Genomic DNA, 6,980 nt, shown 5'->3' with positions numbered 1-6,980 from the left:
TAGAATTTACCAATGAGCAGGATTTTTTTTTATTGCATTTATTAGGGATTTCCTTAATATGCAATAATAATAATTAATAATCTTATTATTGGCGGTAGAGTCAGGACAGGGACAAAACATCTGCACCGCATCTGTAAGAACTCGGTTACTTAATATGGCAGCATCAACACTTTGGAACTGCCTGCCTATTGATCTCAGGCAGGTGCCTTCACTTTATTCTTTTCGGCGTCCGCTGAAGACGGTTTTATTTAGACAAGCCTAGCCATATGTTTAGAAAGTTTATATGAGTATCAGTTTGTTTTAGTCTATTTTATTGTGGTTTTAAATTTCTTGGTTTTTTTTATAAATTATGGTTGTAATTTTTTTAGTGATAATTCTGTTTTATATTATTTCTAAACCACTTTGAAGTCCGTTCCCCCCACAAACAAGCGGCGTATAATTTTTACGAAATGAAAACAAGTTAATAAAACAAAGGCCTTCAAAAGGGGTATTTTAGAGCTGGAAATTTTTTGGAAAAGGGCAGTGTTTGGGTGTTTTTAGAGTGCAGGAAATGAGAATAAAGTGGGGCACAGCAGAAATGTATAAAATTATGCATGGTAAGTGGGGAGAGAGACATTTTTCTCCCTCTCTTATAGTAAAAATAATAATTTCTAATAATAATTTATTATTTATACCCCGCCCATCTGGCTGGGTTTCCACAACCACTCTGGGTGGCTCCCAGCAGAATATTAAAAGCACAATAAAACATCAAACATTAAAAACTTGCTTAAACAGGGTTGCCTTCAGAGGTCTTCTGAAAGTCAGATACAGTGGTACCTCGGGTTACATATGCTTCAGGTTACAGACGCTTCAGGTTACAGACTCCGCTAACCCAGAAATAATACCTTGGGTTAAGAACTTTGTTTCAGGATGAGAACAGAAATAGTGCTCTAGCAGCATGGCGGCAGCGGGAGGCCCATTAGCTAAAGTGGTGCTTCAGGTTAAGAACTTTGCTTCAGGATGAGAACAGAAATCGTGCTCTGGCGGCATGGTGGCAGCGGGAGGCCCCATTAGCTAAAGTGGTGCTTCAGGTTAAGAACAGTTTCAGGTTAAGAACGGACCTCCGGAACGAATTAAGTACATAACCAGAGGTACCACTGTAGTTGTTTATCTCCTTGACATCTGATGGGAGGGCGTTCCACAGGGCAGGCGCCGCTACCGAGAAGGCCCTCTGTCTGGTTCCCTGCAACCTCTCTTCTTGCAATGAGGGAACTGCCAGAAGGCCCTCAATGCCAATCTCAGTGTCCAGGCTGAACGATGGGGGTGGAGATGCTCCTTCAGGTATACTGGGCCGAGGCCGTTTAGGGCTTTAAAGGTCAGCACCAACACTTTGAATTGTGCTCAGAAACGCACTGGGAGCCTCGTGGACATCAAATAAAGCCAATGTTGGAAAATTCAGAACAGATAAAGGAACGTACAGTGGTACCTCGGGTTAAGAACTTAATTCGTTCTGGAGGTCTGTTCTTAACCTGAAACTGTTCTTAACCCGAGGTACCACTTTAGCTAATGGGGCCTCCCACTGCCATGCGATTTCTGTTCTCATCCTGAAGCAAAGTTCTTAACCTGAGATACTATTTCTGGGTTAGCGGAGTCTGTAACCTGAAGCTTCTGTAACCCGAGGTACCACTGTACTTCTTCACACAGCACATATTCAAACTTTTGAACTTGTTCCCACAAGAGAAAGTGATGGCCACCAACTTGGATGGCTTTAAAAGAGGATTGGGTAAATTCATGGAGGGCAAGACCATCAATGGATACAAGCTATTATGGCTGTACTCTGCCGCAATGGTCGGAGACAGCACATTTTTCTGAATACCAGTTGCTGCAAACTGCAGCAGGGGAGAGGGCTCTTTCTCTCAGGTCCTGCTAGTGGGATTCCTGTAGGAATCTGGTTGGCTGCTGTGAGAACAGCATTCTGGGTTGGATGGGCCTTTGGCCTAATGCAACTTCTTATCATCTTAACATACTTTATCCTCAGATGTGGATAACCCCAGGGAGTGTTTGTCCTTGCTGGGAAGGTGCCCGAGGCTGTAAAACACTTAAGAAAACAAAAATTCACTCCAAGAATTGCTTCTGGGCTGTAGGTAAACACTGTCTTCAAAGGCTATAAACTCAAAGAGACCGAGAAATAAACCAAAGGCCATGGCTAGACTTTGCTCCTTTCCCGTCTGTTTCACAAAGATGAAGAAAGTCATGCAGTGTGCAAAGGCTTCTGAAGCCAAGAACTGCTCTCTAGGAGGGATGTGGGCATAACCCTTCCACCTCCTTTAATTACAGTATGTTTATTCCTAGTAGTGAGTCCAGAAAAAAAAAACCAAGTTTGATGATGCAATTATAAGGGATGCAAGGTATATGCAATATGGAAACTTAAAAGATGTGCTGCAGTGGCACAGTTCAGTCAAATATTGATTAATTTTAACTTCACAGAATTGAAGAATCATTGGGTGACTTGCGCCCACAAACTCTGGCACCAAAAATCAATCTATCTATCTATCTATCTATCTATCTTCTTGTTGTTTAGTCGTGTCCGACTCTTCGTGACCCCATGGAACAGAGCACGCCAGGCACTCCTGTCTTCCACTGCCTCCCGCAGTTTGGTCAAACTCATATTGGTAGCTTCGAGAACACTGTCCAACCATCTCGTCCTCTGTCGTCCCCTTCTCCTAGTGCCCTCCATCTTTCCCAACATCAGGGTCTTTTCCAGGGAGTCTTCTCTTCTCATGGGGTGGCCAAAGTACTGGAGCCTCAGCTTCAGGATCTGTCCTTCCAGTGAGCACTCAGGGCTGATTTCCTTCAGAATGGAGAGGTTTGATCTTCTTGCAGTCCATGGGACTCTCAAGAGTCTCCTCCAGCACCATCATTCAAAAGCATCAATTCTTCGGTGATCAGCCTTCTTTATGGTCCAGCTCCCACTTCCATACATCACTACTGGGAAAACCATGGTTTTAACTATACGGACCTTTGTTGGCAAGGTGATGTCTCTGCTTTCTCAGATGTTGTTTAGGTTTGTCATCACTTTTCTCCCAGGAAGCAGGAGTCTTTTAATTTCATGAGTGCTGTCACCATCTGCAGTGATCATGGAGCCCAAGAAAGTAAAATCTCTCACTGCCTCTATTTCATCCCCTTCTGTTTGCCAGGAGGTGATGGGAACAGTGGCCATGATCTTTGTTTTTTCAGCCTAACCTCTCAGCCTAACCTACCTCACAGGGTTGTTGTGAGGATAAAATAGGGAGGAGGAAAACCATGTATAGCATCTTGAGCTCCTTGAAGGAAAGGTGGGATCTAAATGTAAATAATAAATGTTAGGAGAATGTGATAGCAAAAAATGTTCTTGAGAGGTACTGGCTACCCCTTAAATCAGTGTTTCTCAAACTAGGGTCCCCAGGTGTTGTTGCACTACAACTCCCATCATCCCTAGCTAGCAGGACCAGTGATCAGGAAAACTACAGTTTCCAAGATTATTGGGGGGGAAGCAGAGGCACCTTGGATGGAGATCATGTTACAATTTCAGGACCATGGATAGTGCCCTTGCCTTAGAGGTCAAGCATCAAACTTGTCTCAGCAAGTCCCTGCAGCAGCAGAACCAGTTAGGCGGTCATTGACTGTAGCCTCTCCCTCCATGTTATGTCTCCTAGCTAGAGATGGAGAAACCTGGAAGAAAAATAGGGAAAGAAGCTGTTTACCACCCCATATATCTTCACATCCCTATTCCTGGCTAGATAAAGGGCTGGTGCCACCTTCAGAAGTCATTGCCTCCTTTGAGGCAATGGGGTCTCCAGTTCTCTTGACCCCCTGAGAAGCCTGTGGACCAATCACCAAGGCATAAGCGACTCCCCAGGGGAAGACATGTGAGCTCCAACATCTACGGACCCACTTGGAGCAGACCAGGAAGCAGAACTATCCCGTCCTCTGAGCTGCAGTTCCTAAAGAACTCTGCCTCCTATGAGTGCTGGTCTGCAGCCAGGGCATAAATAAGGAGATTTCTATATTAGCGCAACTGGGATGCCTCCCCCCCCCCCCACAAAAAAACAACAACCTAAAGAACACCCTGGAATTTAATTATGAGAAGGGTGCTCAGATTTCTCTAGAGCAGCTTTTCTCAACCTGTGGGTCCCCAGATGTTGTTGAGCTACAACTCCCATCACCCCTAGCAAGCAAGGCCAGGGCTCAGGGATGATGGGAGTTGTAGTCCAACAACATCTGGGGACCCACAGGTTGAGAACCGCTGCTCTAGAGCATCTGTTCCCTGGGTTTGTTTTGGGGGTTTTGGCCAAGGGGGAGATGTCTATTAAACCACTTTAAACCTATAGTGTTGATAGGTCTTTAGAAATGTATCTCACTATTTGCCACCATGCCTCAAAAGTCCACCAGGTGTCACTAGTATTCTGTTGCGTAAAGGTCTGATTCAGTTTTGAGATTGTTCTCAAAGGGTAGACATCCACTTGCCTAAAAAAATGATTTCACTTTGCCCTTTGCAACACAGGGACTCATGTTTAAAAGGCAGAGGGAAAGAAGAGGGCAGAACTGTCTCAGCCCAGTTTAGAAGGCAACAAAAGAAGAGATTCCAGGGTGACTTTTCAGAAGGGCATAGTATCAGTTCGCCTCTTTCCTCTCTTCTCCCAACTTTCAAGCAAAAGAAAACTACTTTCAAAGATGAATTGGGGAAAATATATATGGAGGATCAGTCTGTTGTTTGTGACAGCTGAATGGAGCCTCCATGTTCAGCAGCAATGTATTTTGGGATATCCAGAGGTGAAGACAAACCGGAGGGGAGAAATCCAGTCTACAAGTCTATCCTGCTTGTAGACTTCCTAGCAAAGTCTGGCTGGCAGCAACTGGAAATAGGATGCATGATGGGATAGCCAGAAGCATAGCTGTCAACTTTTCCCTTTTCTTGCGAGGAATCCTATTCGGAATAAGGGAATTTCCCTTTAAAAAATGGGAAACTTTGACAGCTATGGCCAGAAGAGCCCTGCTACAGCAGGCCAGAGGGTCATTTCACCTAATATTTTATTTCCAACAGTTGTCAGATCAATGATGATTTCAGTTATAAACTCCTGGTCTGCAAGGGGGCACACAAGCTTCTGGAAAATTAAATAAGCCCTGGTGGTTGTTCATTAGAATTAGAGATTTAATCCACAGGACAACCCTGTAAGGTAGGTTAGACTGGGAGGCAGTAATTGGCTAAAGGCCACCCAGTGAGCTTCATAGCTCAGTGGGGATTCAAACTCTGGTCTTCCTGGTCCTAGTCCGACATGCTAACCACTACACTACACTGACTCTCTTGTTTTACCGATTGTCAGTGAGCAGCAGCAATGAATTTACGCCAAATGCATGTTTTATCTGCCTCTTCATTTCATCTCGCTGCTCTTTCAGACTTTAACCCACCCTTTCCAACATCTGCTCGCCGCTTTTCCACTTCATTGCAATGAGCCTTTGATGCAGCCCAGGGTTTTAACCTGATCTTTGGAAGAATGGAGGAGAACCAACCTCGCTGATCTGCCTCTCGGGGACAGAAAGGACCAGTGGACATTGCCAGGTGTCCGCACAATCCTGTCTCATTGGACTGGCTGTCTTTGCAAAGCCCTCTGTGTTTGTAGGAAGGTGCCCAGCTGGGAGAAGAATGGATCCCTTCTGCCTCTTGGGTTTGTTTACTTACTGAGCTGCTGGACCAGCGTTTAACTAAACTCAGTTCATCATGCCAAGATTCAGTCAAATCATGCAGTCCCTGGCAGTGCTGACCAAAAGGCGAGCGTAGAAAAGGAAAGCATCCCAAAGTGACTGCAGAACATCTGCTTTGCATGCAGAAAATCCAAGGTTCAACTCTGCCCATCTCCAGGTTACGGCTGGTAGTGACTCCTGCAGGGCAAATGCTAGTCATTGACAACACTACTGAGCTAGATGGAGCAGTGGTATAAGTCAGTTTTCTATGTTCCTATGTAGAGATGCAGACGGGAGTTTTTTCCCCCTTCTCATAGAAGGGTAGAGTTGGGACCCCAACTCCCAGCAATGCAGGAATCATCTTTGGTTTCAGATAGTACATGGGTCGTTGTTGTTGTTTAGTCACATCCAACTCTTCGTGACCCCATGGACCAGAGCACACCAGGCACTCCTGTCTTCCACTGCCTCCCGCAGTTTGGTCAAACTCATGCTGGTAGCTTCCAGAACACTGCCAAACCATCTCGTCCTCTGTCGTCCCCTTCTCCTTGTGCCCTCAATCTTTCCCAACTTCAGGGTCTTTTCCAGGGAGTCTTCTCATGTGTCTAAAAAGCCAGGGGACACAAATTTTTTTTAATAATAATAATAATAATAATAATATCTTTATTGTCATTGCCCCCTCTCAGGGACAACGAAATTACTTGACTGCTCCATAAAAACACTAATTAAAACAATACAGTATAGTACAGCAAGGAAGATTAGATGACTTTCAAAGTCCAGGCTTCCCATTCAGGGCCGAGATCGCTCTGGAGAAGAAGCTGTTCTTAAGACGGCTCGTTCTTGTCTTCATCGTCCTGTATCTCCGTCCCGATGGCAGGAGCTCGAAGAGACAGTGACCAGGATGTGATGGATCTTTTACTATGTCCAGTGCCTTCCTATGGCACCTTGTGGCATAAATCTGCTCTAAGGTGGAAAGTGGGCAGCCAACAATGCTCTCTGCTGCCTTAACAACTCTGCACAACCCCATCCTGTCCTGGGTAGTACAGCTTCCATACCACACACATAAGCCATAAGTGAGCATGCTCTCAATGGCACAGTGATAGAAGGCAAGCAGCAGTTTCTGCGGAAGATGGTTTTTCCTTAGAATTCTCAAAAAGTACAGTCTCCACGGCCCTCTAGCAGCTAGAGTGGTTCATTTACTAGAAGTAATGTATTTAGTGTTAATTCTGGAAATGTACACTCGATTCTGACCAAACTAAGCCTCCTGATGTATATTTTGCTCT

Source organism: Podarcis filfolensis (assembly GCF_964270895.1).
Source record: "Podarcis filfolensis genome assembly, chromosome: 9".
Lineage (NCBI taxonomy): Eukaryota > Metazoa > Chordata > Lepidosauria > Squamata > Lacertidae > Podarcis > Podarcis filfolensis.
The sequence above is the reverse complement of the archived record's forward strand: the minus strand, read 5'-3'. Positions refer to the sequence as shown.